The sequence below is a fragment of the Pinus tabuliformis genome, chromosome X (genome assembly GCF_031772625.1).
Source record: "Pinus tabuliformis cultivar Carrire ecotype Pingquan chromosome X, CPIR1, whole genome shotgun sequence".
NCBI classification, from domain to species: Eukaryota; Viridiplantae; Streptophyta; class Pinopsida; order Pinales; family Pinaceae; genus Pinus; species Pinus tabuliformis.
Genome location: NC_142308.1, coordinates 1152811027 through 1152837949, shown reverse-complemented (window position 1 = coordinate 1152837949; position 26923 = coordinate 1152811027).

Genomic DNA, 26923 nt, shown 5'->3' with positions numbered 1-26923 from the left:
GATAAACCAAGGGCTCTCAAACCCCTAAAAGTGTTGTTTCAAACCTTAAAGGATCAAGGTCAACTGATTACATCATTTCCCAGAATTTCTCCCTGAAAAACTACTCAAAACTGGTCAAAACTGGACCATACAGACTGCTCCATGTTGAGGGTACGATGCATCTCACCTGTTACACACAAGGGGTGCAATGCATACTGAAAAGCCCTTCTGTAGGGTGTGATGAGTGAAAACAGACAAATGGCAGAGGCAGTTTTCTAGGTGGAAACTTAGAGAACCTTCTAGAAACTGCTCATATGACACTTGCCTCTCTAAATTCGCCGAGGGATGAGTAATAGATCATTAAATCTCCATGTGGAACCAAGAACTATCAGTGAAATGACACTAATCAAAATCCCAGAAGCTGACTCACCCCTCTGCAAATATCTATAAATGGATCCCTCATCTCAAAGATCCAAAGGCGGGAATTTTGTAATTTGTAAGGAAGTGCTGTTGGTTTCTCTTTGAGACATTGTATTGTTGGGTGATCTTGCTTTTCATGAGGTGAAGAGGGCTTTCATTATGGGAGGATGATGCTGGATCAAATAGCTGGGTTGTAATCCTCTCTTCTACTTCTACTATCAATAAAGCTATTTGAGTTTTCCTCCATATACTTGTGTACTTGTAAATCTTGTATTTGTGGATGCAATTGTATGGTTAATGTACTTCTGATTCTACATTGTTTATGGCATTATAGATCTCTATGCTTTGATGGTATTTTGTTGCTTTGCCTCTACAGGTGTTCTTTGAAGCGGGACAAGTGAGAAAGGAGTGGCGAAGCTCTATCAAAGGAGAGAGGAAACAAGCAAGGAGCCAAGCGAAAGACTGAGGTTGGTGCTCTCTACTTCTCTCTTATCTATCATCCATAAAGGAAAACACAAGTTGCTTTGAATTGTTTGTTTCTAAGATAGCTACCCGTCTTAGTGGGACTAGCAGATCAAATAGCGACACTAGTTTTCCCAGAAACAAAATGGCGACTCCACTGGGGAGTGAATAGTTTGTTTGTTTGTTACTGTTGTTTGCTTTATAAACTACAGACGGAGCCTGAAGTTAAGCCAGCTAGCCTTCGAACTGCACTTGCTATGCAAGTGCAAAGTAGATCAATGCTACTTCAGTCAATCTCCAAGTTGGTTTATGAACTGAACATCTAATTTGCAAACATCCTAAGTGCCCTGGTGGTAGCTCAATAACCTCATAAGATCATACCCCTATACTTTGTGTTTACTATCTATCATAGCTTGACTGAAATAACTGAACTTAGCTGCAAATTTTGAGCAAAAACCAAGCTCAGTTTCGTTCTCTGGACCATCGCATTGTCTCTCATTAGCAGTCTGGATGCATCGCACCTCCCGTGTGCTGCAGGTGAGATGCATCCCTATTTCCCTTAAGGACAGGTGCGATGATTGAATGAGACTGTTTCCCTCTCCAGAATTTGGTTTTTTCTTCATTGTTTTCAGCTCTATTCAGTAGTTTTGCAGCCTATGATCAGTATATCATTGAGAAAATCTTCTTCCTTTACATTATTCAGCCTCCATTGATAAGGAATTGTGAATGTTTTTTATGTATTTTTCATCATTTACAGTTCTCCTTTGCAAATAGTAACTTAATCGGACTGTCATTTTTTTATTCAAAAGTGTCGCAACTGTCGTTTTGAGTCAATAAAGGAGTGTCGTAAAGTCTTCCTCTTTTAGATAGTCGATTGTACTTTTTCCATTGTATTTGATTTGAATTGTCAGTATTTGAAGTGTCAAAAGTAGTTTCCCATTCGAAATTGAAAGTGTCGTCTTAGTATTCCTTTCATTTTGAAAAGAAATTACTAAAGTGTCGCTTTGAATAAAAGTAGTTCAGATCTGTACTTAGTTTTCTTTTTGGCATTCTCACATTAAGGAAATGAGAAAACAAATACACGCATGTGCATTTTCATTTAGACTGCATGCAGAAATTGATTTAGGAAAAGTGAATTTAGTGTGTGCTCTCTGCTCTCTGTTGAAAGAATCTTACTCTTCCTTCCTTCATAGCTAGGATTTTCATTGCTAAAAGAAAAAAAACGATTGTTTATCATTTTAGATTGCATGTTTAGGAATTTTACATCTACATCACGCGGTGAACCTTGAAAGGAAAACTTCTTAAGAAAGATCAACTGTAAAATAAACTTCAGTGAACATAAAAACGCTTTGGAACCTAATGCACAACATCTAGAAGTCTAGGCTAGAGACGTATTCCATCGTCGTAAAGCCTGGTAACTATTGTTTTCATTGTAGGTTGGGTGATTCCTCCTCTTTAATACGACAAGTGCCAATACGGACTTGTGCTCCCACGTACCATCGAGTATATATTCGGAGACCACAATAGGATGATATCCTTTATCCTTAGGAAGTCGTGTGTGCCGCCCTATCGATCGCAATGCACTGAACAGAACATTCAGGAAGATTGACTGTCGTACGTAAAGTCCTTGGTAATTTCTCTTTAATTTACCACCAAGATGTCTATTGCAGTTTTGTGATTGGTTTGGTAATCCCTCTGTTTAGATTTCCAGAGTAGTCACTTTCGTTCCTTTTCAACTCCTTAAAAGAAAAGGTCCATTTGAGCACTTGTCACTTCAGACTCATTAAAAATCGAAGGTGAATAGAGTCACCTGTAGCTCTTTCTCGACTCTTAAAAATTGAAAAAGCAAGTTGTGTCAAAGCGTCATAAAATTTATTTAATTTGGAATAACAGCCCTGTTCCCTTGTTGATCTTAGGTTGAGATAATGGAATCCACCAATCAAGGATTTCCCCTTGGGGGAAATCCTAGTCCTTTCTCTTCTTGGGGAGATATTGGTGCTCCATACATGGCTACATTGTCCCTTCCAGGAATCATAATTGGCCTACTGGTATGGCTATTCTCAACCTCTATCGTTCAAAACACCATAATTCCTCAGCAATTGAATCAACAACCAGACGATACTGGAGTTGCTCCCTCACCTTCTACTTCGTTTTTTTCTCCCTCTCCTTCTTCCTCTTTGCTTGGTGAAGCTAGTGATACTAAAAACCAAGTAACTGAGAAGAAGAAGAAAGGGAAGGAGAAGAAGAAGAAGAAGAAACCGGTCCAGCAAGGGGGCAACCATGCATCGTCCGGCGAAAATCCACACACCGCACGTTCTAAACCCAAAACTCCATGCATAATTTGCAAAGGAAACCACTTTCATCGAGATTGCCCTTGCATTCCGCAGATCTTGAGAGACTGGTCTCCCCACTTGCACCATCCGGTGTCATCAACCTCTGTCGATCATGTTGAGAATACACCATCGACTAGTGAAAATGAAGTCAATGGACAAAAAGGAAGATCTAAATTTCCTTGTAGATTGTGTGAGGGCGATCATGCTCTCCACCGTTGTCCGTTTCTAGATGAAGCTAAAAGTGTCTTGGATAACCGTCCTACTTCACCGCAGCAACTTCCACCTGGATACAAGAAACTCCTACCAAGTCCATCGCTAGTTGAAAATCCGACTGACACACCTCTGTTGTCGGTCGAAACGCCTATCATTGAAGATAAACCTTCTGAGTCCACACCGGACCAAAGTCAACAGGTCGGGACGGCAGCCAACCCAATCTTGCCTTCAGAAGGTCCACCTTCAGATGATACAGTCTCCAAAGAGAATGAGAATGACACCGTTCAAATTCTTTTTGTTAACACAGAGTCTGATGAACATGGGGGAAATCTACCCGTTCCTTTACCACAGGAAGGAAGTTCCCCATTTCAAGAGACTCATTCGGCCATTTATTCGGTCCCTCCTCCAAGCAATCTAGTCATTTCCTTTGATTGGAATCTACTAGCGGGACCCCGCCTTCCATCTAATGTGCCATTCAGAATCATAGTACAAGTTTACAGAATGATCATGGCTGGCACTATCATAGATGAAGGGGCTTCTGTGAGTATCCTTTCCTCAACTGCTTGGAAAGCGCTTGGTTCGCCATCGCTTCTGCCTGAGAATCGAAATTTGTCAGGCTTCAATAAAGGAACCAATCGACCGTTAGGGATCCTTCCAAATGTGCCTATAACTTTGAGAAGGAAAAACGTTCACTTGAACATGATGGTAGTCCAAGGGCCGCTAGATTACAATCTACTCCTTGGGCGTGACTACATTTACAGCATGGGAGCTATTGTTTCCTCACTCTTTCAAGTGATGTGTTTCTTGTATGAAGGCATAATGGTACAGCTTGTTGACCAGCTTTCGTTTCCCGGTTCAAACACGGCTACAAGTCAAATTCCATCCCTAAATGGTCTCTTTGCACAAGGAATGTCTCTTCAACCTCTAGTTCATCCACCTAATTACCGCGAGTGATTCGGTGAATGTAACAAAGCTTAGGGGGCATGCACCTTGGTCTGCTTCGGTAGGCGAACCCAGATGAAAAGATAGATTTCCTCATAGGTTATATGATTGGACTGAAACACCATTTCTGTGTAGGATATGGGATCAGTCTGAAACAGGATCTCCTTGTCGTAGGTTATATGATTGGTCTAAAATGCCATTTCCGTGTAGGATATGGGATCAGTCCGAAATAGGATCTCCTCAAAGGTTATGTGATTGGAAGTGCCAACCCATACCATTCACCTTTGTCCATTTCAATGGAAAAAGCCAAGGAAGTGTTTTATCTACTCCACAGACGAAACAATCTTGCTTAAATGCAAGGACTTCCATATGGTGACCTAGAAACTCTACTTTTCTTTACACCTGGGGGCATGCAAACCTTTTTTACGCAAGTAAAAAGCGACCAGCGTAACTCTAACCCCGTAGTATTTTACTAACTTCAATTGCTTAGGTTAGGTGATTGTTCTGATCCACCATTCACCTTTGTCAGTGGTCTCGGTGAAGCAAAGGAGAAGTTTTTTCTAAACTATCCTACCTAACCTCAGTAGTTCATTAACTCTTAGCTCTGTAGTTGGTCGTTTCTAGCCTGCATACAAAAGGCAAATGAGAAAAGTTTCACATGGGGCAAGCTCACTAAAAAATGAACCTACAAAATAAGATACATCTTTAAAAGACGACTGGTGCGAGCAATGTTTCTGCAAAGTTCAAGCTCATTAAAAGATAAACCTAGCAGCGAGCAATGTTTCCGCAAAGTTCAAGCTCATTAAAAAATAAACCTAGCAACGAGCAGTGTTACCGCAGGGTTCAAGCTCGTTAAAAAATAAACCCGCCACTGAGCATAGTTTCTAAAGATTCAAGCTCATTAAAAAATGAATCCACCCTCGGTAAATAACCTTGTGATCGCATTACTATCAGCCTTTTGAGCCTTGGTCGTGTTCTTACCATCACCTCCACTCTTTTAGCCGATCATACGCCTCCACTTGATTGTTTACCCTTTTGAGGAACAGCTGCAACGAGTGATTCTACTAGCCACCCTCATTACGCTGCCATGTTTGAGAAGTTCCAAACTTACCTAGAACTAGTTGCTACCCGGATACATCACTCATTCCTCAAAAATGAGTCTCTTTTAAGCTCTTTTTAGACTCGTAAAATATGAAAAGATTGTTGAGCCACTGGCCTTTCCAGCTCGTTAAAGTAAAGGGAAGCACCATCCCTCCTCTATATTTTAATCTTTTTGGACCTGAGGGATCATTACACAAAAAGATCGAGCGCTTGTCTTGTTCGGCTCGCTAAAACTATCGAAAAGTCATCCCTTTCGTATTATTTTATACTTTTTTGGACTTAAGGGATTATACCACGAAAAAGGACTATTGGAGTTTCCTTTCCATCTCTTTTCAAACTCTCTAAATATGAAAAGGACCGAGTTGTCTTTGTCATTAAACTCGTTAAAACAATAGCGACAAACTTGTCCATCCGGACAAGAGTGAGTTTCACTGTCGCTAGGCTTGCTAAAACATAGCGACAGGTTTGCCCGAAGGGCAAATTATAGAACAAGCATATGTTATCCTCCTCAAGCTTGAAAAAAATAAAGAGGTACTGGTCAACAATGACTGGGGAAAAAGGGAAGAAAACTTGAAGAACTTCATTGGTAGCAGGTCGCTCTTGAACATGACACTTTCACTCCATCACCATGATTGAGTCGGGTTGGGTTATTCTGTTCACCATCACCATTGGTCCTCCGTACCATCCATGGGGTTAATGCTACCGATCCATCACAGTGTCGCCAATATGTTCAAGAGAAGTCGCTCAGAGAATTCACCAACCCAACTAACGCCTCATCCACTGCAATACCTTCACTCTCCATTTTTCATGACCGCCACCCCTGAACCTTGTATCATCAGATCGTTTTCACCTCTAGAAAATCATTTTCTTCATTTCATGTCGTAGATGTGGGATTCATTAAGGCCCTCCTATGATGGGTCACTTCTTGTCGACATCAGCTCATTATCCAAGAAGTTGACTTAGAAACAACCCTTTCAGTACTTTGAAGCTCGCATGCCTCAATGACAAGTTTCTCACTTCCGGTGACAGGTTTACATCAATGACCTTCGACCGAAAGATTTTGTGTGGTGTTCGATGACAAGTCCTATATTCACACCATGTGAATTGTACTGTAGTACCTTGAGGGTCATTATCATTATCGGTGATTCCTCTCATGCCTGTTAATAGCTTACATCATTGGCTGGTAATCAGGCGATGTCTTTCCATGTTCGACTTCAGGACATATTTTCACATGGATCGACTTGTACATCGGGCGAATATTGAACAAGTTTGAAGACCCCGGATCTAGTTTCATCCATCCGGGCTGCGATATATTTAGGAAAATAAAGACATCAAATGTACTCCATAGCTGCACAGATGATCATCCAAGCTAAGGGATGATGGCTCTACCAGAATCATCAGTCTGTTGCACAGACGGTTGTCTGTCCTATGTACATGAAAATGAATTTATAAAGTTGAGCATGGGAATGCCCGCCTCAGCTAGATCATGAAAGTAATATGAAGATAATGTATTGTATTGTATTTTATACAAGTCACCTTCCAGTTCGAAAAACCTCGGATCCTCATGATAAAGCATTTCACCCGACATCAGAAGATTTACGACCTCATGCTTTAGGGGGCAATTGTTATAGACATATTTGGGCACTGCAACCCCAATCACATATGTTGATAAACCAAGGGCTCTCAAACCCCTAAAAGTGTTGTTTCAAACCCTAAAGGATCAAGGTCAATTGATTACATCATTTCCCAGAAGTTCTCCCTGAAAAACTACTCAAAACTGGTCAAAACTGGACCATACACCTTGCTCCATGCTGAGGGTGCGATGCATCTCACCTGTTACACACAAGGGGTGCGATGCATACTGAAAATCCCTTCTGTAGGGTGTGATGAGCGAGAGCAGACAAATGGCAGAGGCAGTTTGCTAGGTGGAAACTCAGAGAATCTTCTAGAAACTGCTCATATGACACTTGCCTCTCTAAATTCGCCCAGGGATGAGTAAGAGATCATGAAATATCCAAGTGGAACCAAGAACTATCAGTGAAATGACACTAATCAAAAACCCAGAAGCTGACTCACCCCTCTGCAAATATCTATAAATGGATCCCTCATCCCAGAGATCCAAAGGCTAGAATTTTGTAATTTGTAAGGAAGTGTTGTTGGTTTCTCTTTGAGACATTGTATTGTTGGGTGATCTTGCTTTTCATGAGGTGAAGAGGGCTTTCATGCTGGGAGGATGATGCTGGATTAGACAACTGGGTTGTAATCCTCTCTTCTACTTCTACTATCAATAAAGCTATTTGAGTTTTCCTCCATATACTTGTGTACTTGTAAATCTTGTATTTGTGGATGCAATTGTATGGTTAATGTACTTCTGATTCTACATTGTTTATGGCATTATAGATCTCTATGCTTTGATGGTATTTTGTTGCTTTGCCTCTACAGGTGTTCTTTGAAGCGGGACAAGTGAGAAAGGAGTGGCGAAGCTCTGTCAAAGGAGAGAGGAAACAAGCAAGGAGCCAGGTGAAAGACTGAGGTTGGTGCTCTCTGCTTCTCTCTTATCTATCGTCCATAAAGGAAAACGCAAGTTGCTTTGAATTGTTTGTTTCTAAGATAGCTACCCGTCTTAGTGGGACTAGCAGATCAAATAGCGACACTAGTTTTCCCGGAAACAAACACATTCCTAGATTTTCTCAATCATTGGAGCTCCAAAATTTGTGCAATAATTTTAGAATATCTTGTTGATTTATTATCCAATATTGATCCTCCTATGGTAGGGAGAAAGTCCCTAAATTATCTCCTCCTCTAAATCTTCATAATCTACCCAATGTTCTCACAATATTTGACAAAAATAAATAATATTAGGCACAAATATGAAATTATCCATAAACCTTCCTAATGAACATATTAAAGTTAAAAATATGTTATATAATGAAAAAAGAGAGGTTTATTGTGTTGAAGGATGGCCAGATGGGCCTTAATTTATTTCTAATTTATAGGCCCATCAACAGCTTCAACAGGAATACTTGCAGGTAACCTTTTCCATGTGTGATTTTCTTGCTCGTTTGGACATGCATGACTTTGCATGTTGGTGTATGGTTCTCTTGCTATCGGTGGTATGGTTTTTCCTGGTTATGATACTGGCTTTTAGCCTAGCCTTTCCTTTTTCCAGATTACATGATGTTGGGATGTGTACTTCAGTTTTTGAGCGTTGGTTTGCCGGATGGATTTTGGAATCCAGGGTGGATGTGGTTTCAAGATTCATTCCCAAAGGCCTAGGAATCCCTTGACCAGTTTTGGTTGGATACATAGTAAAGCCTGAGGGAGAAGTCTCGGTTTAGGGCCTAGTGATATGGGTTTGGATTACGGTAAAGCCTGAGAGAGTGGTCTTGGTTTAGGTCCTAGTGATCCAGGATTAGATTGCAGTAAAGCTGGAGAGACAAGGAGACAAAAAAGTCCTCAAGGATAGTGATGGATTCTGATGACATTCCAAGTTTGGTTCGGTTGTGATTGAAGGACTGGTTTTGGTGTGATCACGGTTTGATGAGGGTGGAGGTGGTTTAACCTCTAGATTCCCTTGGTTGTTATTGGATTGGTTTTCTATGAGATACCACATTCATGCTTGGAATATGGCACAGGGGTGATAGGATGAAAGAGAGTTTTGGTTCAGCCATGTCTACAGTTGGGTGGTACATGGAAGTCCCAAACCTGGTCGAATTTTCCTATGATTGATAAAATCTAAGTTCTCTTACTTTTGCACTTGTTCATATGTGGATTTAATGGTTGTCATATCTCTAATATTTATATGGTTTTATGCTAGTTATAAGCATGGTTATATGACTGGTTCAGGTCATGGTTATTTCATGTATTTACTTGTAATTACTAAATTAATGGATGCAAGACCTAATTGATGTTATAACAGTTCAATGGAGAAGGTGGTGATCCTTCTGGTTATATTTCATAAGTGCTTCCAGTCATTCATGCTCTGTCTTATATCATAAAACTGTAGGTTGCATTTATGTCAAGTGTTTGACAGAATGTTAGTGTCGATTGGGGATGTTGATGCCTAATCTTGAGGTTGATTTTGATTTATTAGTATTGTCCTCATGAATTTGATGGATTCTGGAGGTTATAACAAGTTTTGGGCAAAGGCCTAGATTCTGGGCTAGAAAAGTGGCTCAAATCTTGAGGACGTTGGCACAGGTCTGCTTAAAAGAGTCCATGGATGTTGGCACATAGGCTTGTGAGACCGACTTTTGGTTCTGGACACTGTCATACCTATAGCATGAGAGCAAACTAGGGTTAAAAGGCTTAAAACATTAGTGGGACTGAGGGACAAGATGTTTGAGTGGCTGACATGTCTTATGTGGGTGTTGTTGCTGATGTGGATGGGTTTGGTTGATGTGTTCTGCCGATTCCATTTCCTTAAGGTCACCAAGGAGGTTGAATACCTTATAGTGGCCTCTCTCGTCACATGTTTACCCCGTATGGACAATTTCTTGGATAGACCTGGGAGGAGGGGGTGTTACATATTGGTATCAGAGTGTGGATGTGCTCTCCTTGGGTAAAGGTGCTTGGTCATGCATGCATGTTAGCTGAATGTGTGTCTCTTGCACTTGCATTCCATGTGCTTGTTGCATTGCATAATGATTGATCATGATTGTAGTAAGCTTTTCATGAGGAACTTGATGTTGATTTTGTGGAATCAATGATCATAAGTATATGACTGATTACATGATTATATGCAACTTGATTTCATCCTTGAATGTTAGGTTACATTCTTGATTGTTTGATTACATGTATATGTTTTGTAAGCTGGTTACAAGAATCGATCTCTTATGCTCGACTACATGCATTCATGTGTATGTGTAGTTGATTAGGAATTTCTTATGCATGTTGATAGTTCCATGTGGCAATGTGTACATTGGAGTAATGGTTTTGTCATACATGAGGTCATAGCATGCATTGTTGATATGGCCTTGCATTCATAAATGGACCCTAATTAGAGTGATGTTTATGCATTGATGAACTTATTTAATAGATTTCTATATGTTATTATTTTTATGTTCTACATGTATCACACTAATTTGAAGATCTTATAGAAAAGGTATCCTCCTCAAATTATGCTAAGGTACACTGATTTATGGTGATTTGGTTTAGCTGACATAGTATGCCTTGCAGAAAAGAGATCAAATGGATAGCAAGGTGGTAGACTACATAGAATCTCCCTATGAATCATATGGGTAGCATGGTGTGGGGCACTCTTCTAACTGGGCAGACACATTGAGAATTCTAAAGGAAGAAATAAGGAGTTGCAAAGCAGACAGTGACAAAATCATGTAGACACAAGAGAAACAAGCAAATTTTAATGCAATACTTCTTTAGAGTTTGTTAGAATTGCAACAATAAGGGCCACTACAAATAAGCCATGGATAGGAGGACAGAACTAATGGGGCATATGGAAGTAAGTCTCTTGGTAGACGCAAGTCAGATAGATCTGACACGGTGAGAGATGGCAGGTTGTTGGACACTCTGGGTAGGAGAGGTGATAGACTAGGGGAGTGATAAGGGATACTTTCCAGATGAGTTTAAGAAAGAAAATCCACCTACCTTTGATGGAGAGATGAAGAAATCCTAGGATGCAAACGCATGATTTCTTGGTATGAATAAATTACTCTGATTGCATGATTATTCAGAAAACATGAAAGCAAAGATCGCCACTTTTAGTCTCAAAGGTAAAGTGGTATTTGGGGGGAAGACATGAAGAATTTCAAAGGTATACATGAGAATGATTTTACTTGGCATGCATTTGAAAGGATCTTCAAGAAGAAGTACTTGTCAGAGAGGTACTATAATGACAGAGCTAAGGTGTTTTATGAGCTGCGGATGGGTTCTATGACATATGAGGAGTATTCTAGTAGATTTTTGGAGTTGTTGAGATATGTGCCTTACCTCAAGGAGGAGAAGGCTAAGGTTCAAGGATTCATCAGTGGAATTCTAGTAGCGTACAGAGATAGGATTGAGTTTGATGAGCCTAGATCATCGGAGGAGGCCATCCGAAAGTTGAAACATTTTTATGAGTAGTCGAAGTGAAAATTTGAGCCTAAACATGACTTGAAAAGAAATGACAAAGATAAAGGAAAATGGCCACCAAAGAGAGGAAGGCCGCAAGATGCAAGTGAGAAAGAAAATGTAGTTCCTTACAAGAGGTTCAATACAACTGAGAAGGGACATGGAGAGCAATAGGCTAGAGGCGGTGGTAGGGAACCATTGCAGTGTTGGATATGTGGTAAGGATCATTGTAAGAGGGATTGTCCGCAGTATCAGAGTGGTGGTATACCCCAGATCTATAGTGCTTGGGAGGCACATACAGTTGGTGATGTTGGTCATAGCATTCCTCAGATCTATGATGTTGTGGACAACAGATAGGTGGATCATCAAGCATCGATCATTGAGATGGATGGTAAGCTTTGTGATCAAGTTGTTTCTATTTTAATTGATCCTGGATCTAACTATAGTTATCCTGACCTGGTGGATAAGTGTGGTTTGAGAAAACAAGTGCATGAAAAATCTTGGTTGTTATAGTTGGCTACAAGTACAAACAAGTGAGTTCACCATTGGGTAAGAGTTTGCACATATGAGTTAAATGGTATGCCTACAACAACACAATTGAATGCATTGCCATTAAGATCATATAGTATGCTTTTGGGTATGCATTGGATATACCTTCACATAACCAGAGTGGATTGATTTGAAAATTCCATTGAGTGTGTTGATGATGGTGGAGAATAGAGGACTTTGCAGGGAAAGATGGAGCCTACATCAGTGAGGATAGTTACCGTTATTCAGGCTAAGCATAGTTGCATAAAAGGTCGTGTGATGTTTGTAGTGTACATCTATAGTGATAAATTTAAGGAGGTTGAGGATGTAGATTTGTTAAGTAGGTACCCAGTTTTATAGCAGTTTCAGTATGTATTCCTGGAGGACATTATAGGGTTTCCACCTCACAGGGAGGTATATTTTTGTATTGAGTTGGTGCCAGGGGCAGCTCCAGCATGAAAAGCACCTTATAGGATGAGCACACTTGAGTTGGTAGAGTTGAAGTTGCAGTTAAAGGAGATGCTTGATAAAGGATACATCAGATCTAGTGTATCACCTTGGGGCACACCAGTGTTGTTCGTAAAGAAGAAAGATGGTACTCTTAGATTGTGCATTGATTACAGGAAGCTAAATAAGGTAATGATCAAGAAAAAGCACCCTTTTTCGAGGATTGATGATTTGTTTGATCAGTTGAAGGGAGCATAAATATTCTTTATGATTGACTTGAGATCAATATACCATCACGTACACATCAAGGAAGAGGATATCTTCAAGACTGCGTTCTGACTAGGTATGGGCATTATGAGTTTGTTGTTTTTCCATTCAATTTGACTAATGCTACAGCTACATTTATATGTTTGATGAATAGTGTGTTGTGTCCTTATCTAGGCCAGTTTGTTATTGTATTCATTGATGACATACTGGTATATTCTAAGAATGAGGAAGAACATGTCGAGCATTTAGAAGCAATGTTGAGATTGCTAAAAGAGCATCAGTTGTATGCTAAACTTAGCAAATTCAACTTCTTTCACACTGAGGTAAATTACTTGGGGCATGTTGTCTCCAAAGACAACATAGTTGTTGATCCAAAAAAGATAAGGGCCATCATGGAGTGGGAAGCTCCTAAGAATGTGGATGAGGTGAGATCATTCATGGGATTGGCAGGTTACTACAAGAGATTCATCTCATGCATTGCATATCCTATCACATCATTGTAAAGGAAAGGTAAGAAGTTTGAATGGGTAGAGGAGTGTGAGGCTAGTTTTGGGTAGCTTAATTACTTTTGACACATGCGGCAATGCTAAAGATTGTGGATCTGAACAAGGAGTTTGTAGTGTGTACAAATGCTTGCAAGAGAGGACTTGGTGGATTTCTCATGCAAGAAGGACAGGTAGTGTGCTATGAGTCACAAAAATTGAGTGAGCATATGATAAACTATCCAACTCATGATCTTGATCTAATAGTGATTATACATCCATGTAAGATGTTGAGGCACTATCTTTTGGGTAGAAGATTTACATTGATGAGCGATCACAATAGTTTGAGGTATTTGTTTGACTAGCCAAATCTAAATGCCAGGCAAGCTAGATGGTTGGCTACCCTTATTGAGTTTGACTTCAAGATCAGATACATCAAAGGGAAGGAGAATTGTGTTGCACATGCTCTTAGCAGGAAGGTATAGGTAAATCATATAGCAGTTATAAGCTCTTATGGGACAAAGTTACAAGATAGGATGTTGCGGGCAGGACAACACGATGACAAGTACATGGAGATCATGCACAGGTTAAATCAAAGAACAGGTACAAGTATAGGTACATGTGCAGACACATATACAGGTACAGGTACCGGTACATGTATAGATTATCAGGATGCAAACTATCATCTCACGGAAGATGGGTTGGTGAGATTTAGAGACAAGATCTATGTGTTGAATTGCAGTGAACTCATGAAGCTTATCTTGAGGGAGTTCACGCCAAGCCATACTCAGGTCATCTAGGATAACAAAAGACGTTGACGACAGTGAAGAAGTTCTACTATTCGCTAAATCTGAAGAAGGAAGTGGTAGAGTTCATGGCTATATGTTTAGATTTCCAGTAGGTAAAGGATGAATGCAAGCATCTAGGTGGTGTACTACAGCCTATAGTGATTCTGAAATGGAAATGGGAGGTCATTTCCATGGATTTCATCATAGGTCTTCCGAGGACAGTAAGGAAGCATGATTCAATTATGGTTGTGGTTGACAGGTTGATCAAGGTATCTCACTTCATTCTAGTGAAGACTACATATTCAGTCAGTGAGGTAGCATAGGTGTTCATCAGAGAGATAATGATATTGGGTGGTGTTCAAAAGAAGATTGTGTCGGACAGGGATGAAAAATTCACTTCCGAGTTTTGGAAGGAGCTATTTGTAGGCTTCGATATAGAGTTGTCCTTCAACACAACTTATCATCTACAGACAAATGGACAGACAAATACATTCAATAGGATCTTGGAGGATATTCTGAGGATGTACGTGATGCACCAATAGAGGAAATGGGAGGAGTATCTTCCATTGGTTGAGTTCGTATACAATACTAGTTATTAGGAGTCATTGAAGATGTGTCCTTTCGAGGCATTGTATGGATGGAGTTTTAACACTCCCATCAGTTGGAGTGATCCAGTGAACAGGGTATTTATTGGGCTAGATATGTTGGCAAACATGGAGTAGGAAATGCAGGCTATAAAAAAGAATCTAAAGGAATCACAGGATAGACATAAGAGTTATGCAGATCAAGACAGGGTATTCAAGGAGTTTTAGGTTGGGGAGCATGTGTATTTGTGCATCAAGCCCAAGAAAATCTCATTGAGGATTGGATCATGTGCCAATTTGGCACCATGGTATTGCGATCCTTTTGAGATCCTTGAGAGGATTGGACTAGTGTCATATCGACTTGCACTGCCTCCAACAGTGAAATTCCATGATGTTTTTCATATTTCAATGCTTAAGAAGTATATAAAGGATTTTGATCATGTTATTGATTGGTCTGTATTGCAGGTGGAGTAAGAAAGAGAGTTCCAGCCAGAGCCTCAGTGCATATTGTAGCAGAAGCATCTCATGCTCAGGAACAGAGCCATAGAGCAAGTTAAAGTGTAGTGGAAGCACTTTGGGCTTGAATAAGCTACATGGGAGATGACGGATTAGATGCAAGCCTTGTATCCTTCATTGTTTTTCGGTTGAGGCAAATCATTTTTGGTTTTATGTTGGTATATGTTTGGCATATGTTATGCTAATGTTTTGGTATATGTATATGGATGTAAATACCACCATGAGCTAAGTTATAAAGCTCCAATAAGCGGTATGGTTGTTATATTGTCATGTTGTCATGATGTTTTTCTTTTGAGTAGGTCATTCATTGTAAATACTGCAACGAGCTAAGTTATAAAGCTCCATGGACAATATGTTTGCTTTTCAATGATTTTTTTGAGGTCATGGTGTGGTTTAACATTGAGGATGGTGTTCCCCAAGGGGGAGGATTCTGTAATAGCCTAGTGAAAAGTTCATGTAATAAAAGTTAATAAAGGAGAAATAAGACCACGATTAAGGGACACTTATTCTAAGTTGAATGTTGGGCAAATATATCCTAGTGGGCATCATTGGATGTGTGGTTTTGGCTAAGGAAATTGGCAAAGCCTAAGGAAAACACATTAAAAGGAGAAAAGGAATTTTTGGCACATTTATTTATGAAAATAAAGGAAATTAGAAGAAAAGTAAGGTGAAAACTCACAGGTTGCATTTGAAGAGGAAATTTAAGGAAAATAATGGAAAATGAAGAAATTAGAGGCCACATTCATAAAAAGGCTTATGAGGATCAGTGGGCAAGCCAGTTGTTAACCTTTTGTTAGTTCAAGTTTGGAGCTCTCTCATTACTCTCTCTCTCTCTCTCACACACACACACACTCTTTCTCACTTAGATTTTTTTTGGAGAACTCTAGCTTTGGAGCAAGGAAGGAAAAGAAAGCAAAGGGAAGGGAAGGAAAGCAAGGACCAAGGAAGCAAAAGCAGGATTGTAACACCCTCCTCCCACATCTACCCACGTAACTAGCCAACCAGGGGTAAACTTGTGACAAGAGGCTACTATGATGGTATTCAACCTCCTATGTGACCTTAAGTAAGTGGAGTCGACAAAATGAAACACATAGACCTCCAACACTAACCTTAGGACCCACAAGAACCAAACACGCACCTTAGATAGCATACCCCTGGGGCCTACCAAGGTTTTGACCAACTTAGGCTAGAGTAAAACTCCCTAGACATAACCTAGGAGAGTTATAATGCTTTCCATCCCTTAGCCAAATGCGTTAGTCTCTAGGGTAATGCTTTGTTTAGCCACCTCTTCAGGCCCAAAGCCCAGAAAATTGCCCAGAATGGAATGATAACTTAAAATCAGTAAAAGTACAGGTAAACAATGATGCCAAAGAAATAAAATAAAAAAGACCATATCTAGACCCCTACTAGCCATGACAGGAATTTCGTCAAATATATCATCAACATGTAACCTACAGGTGTAAACAATAGGATTAAGTTAAGGGATCTCATACTTATCTGAGAATCACCATGGACCATTGTTTCCTCATGTCATTCATTGCCTTATCATTTATTAGGACATAGATACATTATCGATTCATAAACAAATAAAAACATGTTGAGAGCCATACATAGATGTTGCCACAATATATACATATAACCAACATAATAAGAACAAAAATACCATAAACATATCAACCATCCAAATCCACATATACATCAGTACATTTACACATGAAAATCAAGGGAATCAATTTCTCATTAATGAATGAAATGAACCAACTGGAGATGGGACTACCACGTTCCACCCGACCGTAGAATGGTTGAGCCAAATCTGTCTTCATCTATTCACCCTCAAACCACATTCCAAGCATGAATGTGGGATCTCATTGAACACATCAATCAAAACTCACCCAGGGCTTCCAGAAGTCATCCACCTAAACCCATGAAACATAGATTCCACCTCATGGTCACACATCACAATGCCATCATCAGATTGGTCTCCATCCAAGCCTTCCAGGGCTTCTAGAGCATTTGTTCCAACGAAGGCTTCCAGTACTAGCAAATCAACCCACAACTGCCACTAGGATTCCAGAGCATTTGTCTAACCAAGGCTTCCAGGACTAGTAACTCAACCCACCATAGGCTTCCAAAGTGTTTTTCCAACCAAGGCTTCCAGGACTAGTAACTCAACCCAAGTTGTTACAGGGCTTCCAGAGCATTTATCCAATCAGGGCTTCCAGGAACTAATAACTCAACCCAAGCTAAGGAAACATGAGAACCAACCAACAACAAACAATAAAAGTAAACCGTCAATCACCATGGCTATCCAGGAAATGGAAAGGCTAGGTAATCCACCGTTGATCAAGGCAATCCTTCATGCCAATGGCAAATCACAACCAAGAAGCCACATGCATATGCCATGCATGCCAAAACTAGTGAAGAAATCATAGATGCAACTCGGTGCCTGCAACTAAATATGATGTAGTTGTTGATCCCGATGCGTTCTTTCACTTTCCTACTCTTCCTTTCCCTTCTTTCTCCAAAAATCCAAGTATGCCACACCCTCCAAGAGTGCTCCAAGAAAACTATAAGTATCCAAGAGTATGAGAAAGAGAGAGAAATAATGAGAGACAACTCCAACGCTAAACTAAAAAAAGGTTACTAGCTGATCCTCATAAGCCTTTTTATGGATGAGGCCTCTATTTTCTTCATTTTCCATTATTTTCCTTCATTTTCCTCCTCACATATAACCTGTGACCTTTCACCTCTCTTTTCTCCTAATTTCCATTATTTTCATAAATAATTGTGCCAAAAATTCCATTATTCCTTTCCAAATCCTTATTCATTCCCTTTGCTAATTTCCTTAGCCATTAACAATCACAAGTGATCCCCACCACTAGGATTGTTCCCAACATTCAGCTTGGAATAAGTGTCCCATCAACGGTGGTTATTTTTTTTCTTTATTAACTTTTATTACATAGAATTTTCACTAGGGTTGTTACAGAACCCTCCCCCTTGGGGGACATCGTCCTCGGTGTTCAATCACACAAATACCTCAGAAACCTGTTGAAAGAATACATATTTCTTATGGAGCTTTATAACACAGCTCAATGTAGTATTTACAATGAAAGATCTGCTCAAAACAAAACATCATGACAACATGCCAACATACTGCATAGTGGAGCTTTATAACACAACTCATTACGGTATTTACAATGATCATCCTACTAGGCACCAACCTATATGACATCATAACATCATGCTAACATAACCACATGATAGCATAATAACATGAAAACATAACCCTAATGACATGATACCCATACCTCATAGTGAAGCTTTATAACATAGCTAGTTACGGTATTTACATCCATATATGTGTGTACATATAGAAACATCACCATAAATATAGATACCCAAACATATGCCACATCATATACCAAAACATATCACTAAATACCATATCTAAGCATTTATCGAAACATCATAAAGCATATACGAACCACCATAAAGCATATAGTAAACCACCGTAAAGAAAATACCAATCCACCATAAGCATATACCGAATCACCATAAAGAAAATACCAATCCACCATAAAGCAACTACCAAACCAGCATAAAGTAAATACCACACCACCATATCAAAGCTGCTTTACCTCAATCGACAAACAATGAAGGATACATAGTGTGCATTTGATCCGCCATCTCCCATGTAGCTTCAATGGGCCCAAAGTGCTACCATCGCACTTTAACTTGCTCGATTGCTTGGTTCTAGAGCATGAGCACCTTTTTCTGCAATATACATTGAGGCTCCGATTGGAGTTCTCCATCTGGTTCCACTTGCAATACAAACCAATCAATCATATGATCAACATCTTTAGCATACTTCTTAAGCAAAGTTACATTGAAAACATTGTGGAATTTCATTGTCGAAAGCAATGCAAGTCGATAGGTTACTGATCCAATCATCTCAATGATATTGGAGGGTACACAAAATCGTGGTGCCAGCTTGGTACATGAACAAATCCACAAGGATATCTTATTAGGTTTGATATGCAAGTACACCTGTTCCCCAACCTGGAACTCCTTTAAGGACTTGTTTTGATCTACATAGCTCTTCTGCCTATCCCGTGCTGCCTTAAGGATTTTCTTGATCACCTGCATTTCATGTTCCATGTCTACCAACATATCTGGTCCAATCAATACCCTACTAACCGGATCACTCCAACTAATAGGAGTGTTGCAACTCTACCCATACGCTACCTCAAAAGGACTAATCATCAATGACTCCTGATAACCATTGTTATATGTGAACTCTACCAAAGGGAGATACTCTTCCCACTTCCTCTGTTGATGCATCACATACATCCTCAACATATCCTCTAAAATCCTATTGAATCTCTTTGTTTGTCTATCTGTCTGCGGATGATAAGTTGTGTTGAAGGCCAATTCTGTGCCCAAACCTACAAATAACGCCTTCCAAAACTTGGAAGTGAGCTTCGTATCCCTGTCTGACACAATCTTCTTCGGAACACCATGTAGTCTAACCACATCTCAGATGAATACTTGTGCCACATCGATAGCTGAGTATGTAGACTTCACTGGAATGAAGTGTGAAACCTTTGTTAACCTATCCACAATGACCATAATGGAATCATGCTACTTCACTATCTTTAGGAACCCTGTGATGAAATCCATGGAAATAACCTCCCATTTCCACGATGGAATTGCAATCGGTTGTAGAAATTCACCTGGGTGTTTACACTCTACTTTCACTCACTAGCAGTCAAAACACCTCGCCACAAACTCTGTTACATCCCTCTTCAAATTCAGCCAATAATAATATATCTTCACTACTGTTAGTGTCTTCTGATAAATTGGGTGACCTGAATAAGGTTTCGCATGAAACTCCCTCAAGATCACCTTCTTGAGCTCACTTCTATCTGGTACATATATTTGTCTCGGAACCTGACAAATCCATCCGTTGTAAGATAATAATCCATACTATGTGCACCTGCACTTGTACCTGTACTGTTGCATGTACCTGTACCACTACCTGTATCTATATCTACACTTGTACCTATACCTATACTATCACATGTACTTGTACTTGCATCCTACTGTAACCTACACACAATCTCCACATACCTAACATCCTGTTGACTTGCCTGCAAGATCCTATCCTGTAAGTCTGTCCCATAGGAGCTCATAGTTTCCAAGTGATGTACCTGTACTTGTCTACTAAGAGCATCTATCACCCTGTTCTCTTTACCTTTGATGTACCTGATCTTGAAGTCAAACTCGTTGATCATGGCCAACGATCTAGCCTGCTTGGCATTCATATTAGGTTGGTCAAATAAATATCTCAACCTAGTGTGATCACTCATAAGTAAAAACCTCTTGTAAAGAAGATAGTGTCTCCACATCTTCAATGAAAGTATGATCTTTGTCAACTCAATTTCATGTGTAGGATAGTTCCTCTCATGCTCGTTTAGTTTCTGAGACTCATAACATACCACCAGCCCATCCTGCATAAGGACTCCACTAATTCCTCTCTTGCAAGCATTTGTGCATACCACAAACTCTTTGTTCGGATCTGCAATCTGTAACACTGGTGCATGTGTCAACAACTATTTAAGTTGTTCAAAGCTAGCCTCCCACTCCTCTGTGCATTCAAACTTCTTACCTATCATCTGCAATGATGTGATGGGATAAGAAATCTGTGAGAAGTTCCTGATGAACCTCCTGTAGTAGCTTGTCAAGCCCATGAAATATCTCACCTCATCCACACTCTTAGGAGCTACCCACTCCATGATGGCCCTTATCTTCTCTAAATCTACTGCAATGCCCTCCTTGGAGACAACATGTCCCAAGTAATGTACCTCACTTTGGAAGAAACTACACTTGATGAGCTTAGCATACAATTGATGCTCCCTCAACAACCTCAACACTGCTGCTAAATGCTCGGCACACTCTTCCCCATTTTTAGAATATACCAGTATATCATCAATGAACACAATAAAAAACTTATCCAAATATGGACGCAACACACTATTCATCAAGCACATGAATGTAGCTAGAGCATTAGTTAAACCAAATGGAACAACAACAAAATCATAATTCCCATACCTGCTCCTGAACAAAGTCTTGTAAATTTCCTCCTCTTTGATGTGTACTTGATGGTATCCGGATCTCAAGTCAATCTCCGAAAACACTGCTACTCCCTTTAGTTGATCGAACAAGTCATCAACCCTTGGCAAAGGGTACTTGTTCTTGATAGTCACTTTGTTCAGCTCCCTATAATCAATGCGTAATCTGAGTGTTCCATCTTTATTCTTCATAAACAGTACCAGTGTGCCCCAAGGTGATGCACTTGGTCCAATATATCCCTTGTCCAATATTTCCTTCAACTGGAACTTTAACTCAACCAACTCATATGTGCTCATCCTATAATGTGCTTTCGATGCCAAAGCTACTCTTGGCACTAACTCAATATAAAAGTCTACCTCCCTGTGAGGTGGCAACTATATAATGTTGTCAGGGAATACATCCTGAAACTACTGAAAAACAGGGTACCTGCTCAACACATCAGCATCCTCAACTTCCTCACCCTTATCACTAGAAATGTGTACTACAAATAGATTACACCCCTTCCTGTGGCTACACTTTTATTGTATAGTTGTCACCAGCCTAACTGATGTGGATTTCTTCTTACCCTGCAAGACTCTTGGTTCCCCATTATCATCAACACACTCAATAGATTTGTCATAGCAGTCTACCTTAGCTCTATGTAGATACAACCAATCCATGTCCAAGAAATTACTATATGAACCCAATCGTAATACATTTAAATTTGTTGTGATAGGCATACCATTCAAATTAAATGCACAAGCCCTTACCCAATGATTGACTCACTTCTTTTTACCTATAGCCAACTGCACTAACCAAGATTCTGCATGCAATTCGTTACTCAAACCACACTTATCCACCAAATCAGGACTAACGTAGTTATAATTAGATCCAGGGTCAATCAAAATAGAAATAACTTGATCATAGAGCTTACCATCCATCTCAATGATAGATGCCTAATGATCCACCTATTTGTTATCCAATGTTGCATAGATACATGGAATACTCTGACTGACATCCCCAACAGTCTATGCCTCCTGCGCACTGTATATCTAAGGTCTGCCACCCTAATTCTATGGACAATATCTCCTGTGATGATCTTTTCCACAAGTCCAACACTCTGTAGGCTTCCAGCCTCTATTCTTATTCATTTTTTCAAATCGATGTCCCTATCCTCTATCTGATGCATTGAATCTCTTAGCTGGTGCAACATTCTCCTTGTTATCTGTACCCTGTGGCCTTCCTCGCTTGTTGTCCCATTTTCCTTTATTCTTTACATTACCTCTCCAGTCTAGCTTAGTCTCAGTTCTATGCTTCGATTATTCATAGCAATGATTCAACTTCCCAATGACTTCCTCAAGTGACTGAGGCTCATCATACTCAATCTGATCTCTAAATGCTAATGGAAAACCACTAATAAATCTCTGAACTTTAGCCTTCTCATCAGTAAGATACGGTACATACCTCAATAGTTCCAGAAACATGGTTGTGTACTCTTCCTTTGTCATTAACCCCATCCTTAGCTCAAAGAATTCTTTTTCCTTACTATCATAGTACCTTTCTGACAAGTGCTTCTTCCTGAAAAGCCTCTTGAACTCCCTCTAGCTAGAGTCATCTGTCCTGATGTCTCTAACCTGCTTAACATCTTCCCACCAGACGTATGCTTTACCTTTCAAGCTGAAGATAACTATTCTGGCCTTCATGTTGTCTGTGTACTCATGCAACTCAAATAATTTGTTCATTCCAAGTATCCAAACCTATGCATGTTCCGGCTTCTTCACATCTCCATCAAAAGTAGGTGGTTTTGCTTTCTTGAATTCATCCGGAAAGTATCCCCTATTATTCCTTCTATAAGGATGATAGCAATGATGACCATGATGTCTATTTGAACCATGATGTCTATTTGAACCATAAATAGAAAAATACATGTACTCATCGCCCCTCCTATCCAGAGTGTCCAAAACATGTTATCTCTCACTGTGTTATATCTATTTGACCTATGTCTACCAGGAGATCTACTACCATATGCCCCATTAGTTCCAGTCCATGGTTGATCTGAAGTGGCCCTTGTCACTGGAAGTCTAATAAAATATAAATAATTATTTCATTAACCTTTGCTTGCTTCTCTTGTGCCTATATGATTCAGTCATTATCTGCCTTGCAACTCCTTATCTCTTCTTTAAGCTTCTTAGTGTAACTGCCAAATCAGAAGGATTCCCAACACCATACTACTCTTCGGATTCATAGGGAGAGTCTTTGTAGTCAACCATCTTGCTATCCATTTGATATTTCTTCCTACAAGGCATAATATGTTAGATCAACCAAATCACAATAAACCAACGTACCTTAGTATAGCTCAGGGAGGATACCTCATCTGCAAGATAACCAAATCAGCATGATACATGTATAACATAATCATAACATCATATAGACATACACAAATGAATGTATCAACACATAAACATCACTCTAGCTAGGGTCTAGTCATCAATGCAAGGCCATATCAATAATGCATACTATGACCTCATGCATGAAAATGACCATTACTCCATTGTACACATTTCCATATGCAACTATCAACATGCATAAGCAATGCCATATCAACTACACCTATGCATAAATGCATGTAGTCGAGCATAAGCGACCAATTCTTGTAATCAACCTACAAGACTAATACATGTAATCAAAATATTTAAGAATGTAACCTAACATACAAGGATGTAAGTAGGTGACATAAAATCAACATATAAGCGACATATAATCCATATACAGTCAGTCACATACTTATGAAAATGCATTTCACAAAATCAATATCAAATTCTCCATGATAACCATACTACAACCATAATCAATCATCAAGCAAATGCAACAAGCACATGTTATGCAAGTGTAAGAGACACACATGCAACTAACATGCATGCATGATCAATACACTTCCCATCTAGTCCGAGAGTTGAACCATGCTCTGATATCACTCTGTAACACCCTCCTCCAACATCTACCCACGTAACTAGCCAACCAGGGATAAACATGTGACAAAAGGCTACTATGATGGGATTCAACTTCCTATGTGACCTTAAGCAAGTGGAATAGATGGAATCATAACGCATAGACCTTCAACATGAGCCTCGGGACCCACAGTAACCAAACTTAGGCCAGTAGACAACTTGCCCCTAGAACCTACTAAGGTTTTGGCCAACTTAGGCCAGAGTAACACTCCCTAGACACAATCCAGGAGAGTTATAATTCTCTCCGGCCCTTAGCCAAATGCGTTAGTCTCTAGGGTAACGCTTAGTTTTGCTAGCAATTTTGGGATTTGAGCCACCTTTTCAAGCCCAGAGCCCAAAACACTGCCCAGAATGGAATGATAACTTAATTGGTAAAAGTACAGGTAAACAATGATGCGAAAGCAATAAACTGAAAAATACCATATCTAGACCCCTACTAGCCATGACAAGAATTTTGTCAAACATATCATCAACATGTAACCTACAAGCATAAACAACAGAATTAAGTGTAGGGATATCATACTTATCTAAGAATCGCCATGGACCATTGTTTCCTTATGTCATTCATTGCCTTATCATTTATTAGGACATAGATACATTGTCCATTCATAAAAAACTAAAAACAAGTTAAGATTCATACATAGTTGCTGCCACAATATATACATATAACTAGTTGTTTTAGCAACTACAACCACCCTCCAATTTTTTTCCTTAGCTTCATTTTGAAGCCTCCCTTCCAAAATCCTATGCAGATGGTATTACACTTCCTAAGTACTTGTGTTTTCAATTGAGTTTATTTTTGGCTTTACAACTTGTGTTTTCTAACTTGTCTTGTTTTCTGACCACAAGCTGACCTCTTGTGACTCAGTATTAACCCCGTTCTTGCGATTTCTTGGAAAACTATGCAGTCCTAGAGGACAACCTCCTCCACTATCAGTAGTTGCGTAGAGTACCCCAACAATGAGCTTTATCTTAGGAATTGTTTAAACCTATCTGACAGCATGTCTTCAGCTCAGAAACTACGTAGATCATGCGAGGCAGCCAAATCCACTTAGCCTAGGAATTGTGTAGAATCATTCTTCAGCTGTTATCCACTACATGTGTCAGTAGGTTGCTCAGTTCCCTCTAGAAATTGAAATTCTTCCTTGCATCCATGACAACCTTTCTCGAAAAATAAAAAAGCAAAAAGAAAAATGCATCCCTATAAAATAACGATCTATTTTTAGCAAGCATGAGTTACACTCGAGTTGATTTTAAAAACATCCTGCCAAGTGTCGCTTTTTCCTAGATTTGTGGCATGCACGTCATAAACTCTAAATATATCAAATCTATTTAAACAACACCTCAGAGCTCATTCTATACATTTGATCTTGGAGCTCTCGCATTCCCGAGGCATCTAGGAACCTTCGACGCATCTTTTCCGGGTAAGTTTTTCTTTTTAAGTCTTTTGTTGCTTTTTCTATCATTTTTCTTTTCTTGCCTTGTTTGAGTGTTGTTTTGCATGTTCTACTAAATGAATGCTGGAATTTTAGCTTATTTTAACTTGTAGAAGTGTTCATTGCATTTCCTTAGTGTCACATGCATGACCCTGTTTCTGCACTAACGATCGACGTTGCGAAGACTCTCTTCATGAGCTCTATTGTTCTTCCGTTTGACCGATTCCTACACTTGATTTTATTGCATGCATTTCCATTCAGTCATATATGCACCATATTTTCCCATACATTCAGATCTACTCGTTTTCAAGTCGCCCTTGGGCAGATATGGATTTCCTTGGCTCAAATCTTGCTTTGCCCGGCATGCACTATGCATTCCTAGACCTCAAGGTTCTGCCTTGGCTCCAAGAATTGTGTAGAAGCTTCCTGTCACTGGCCTCCAGCTGGGCTCTATGCAGTTTTGGGAGACAGTGTCGAGTCTTTCCCACTCAGACTGCACAATGCGTAGTTCCAGCCAACAACATAGCCAGACTGAACTATGTATTGCGCAGTTCCAGTCCACAATCAACCTCACTGGACTATGCTTTGCACATGTCCATTCAACAACACATCTCACTGGAAGCTGGGACTGTGCAATGCATAGTTCCAGCTAACTGTCCCCAACCTCTGAGAGTCACTACTGTGAAATCTTGCCCAACAGTCACCCAAATTGTTGCATGATCGATCCTTGAAGTGCTATGTGTTTTTAAACTGACACTTTCTTGCCATGAGTGTTCTCTTTGTCTCTAGGTACATCAGTTGTTGAGAAGTCTCTCAGCAGTACAAGCATCATGGTTTCCAAGAGAGCTGGGTCAAAGGACATTGTAGAGAGCAGCACTGGAGATGTAGTTGAACAACTGCCTATGAATTTTCCTATCTATGTAGACACACAACTGTTCATAGAAAAGGACATGAAGATCACATGGAAAAAAATAAAGGCCATATTTGCAGGCAGTTTCAAGGAAGATCTGGAAGATCGACAAGTATATTTTAACATTAACAAGTCAGGCTTGTACAAGATTGCATGTAGGTACCCCGCCTTCCCATGCATGAATGTCATTGACTAGGTTGTCTCACATATTGATCTCGAGACAATGACATTGAGCAATACCAGTGGAACATAGCTTGACACCTTTAGGACGGAAGACTACCATCAGATATATAACTTGCCGCAGCGGGTGAATCACATGGATGCACT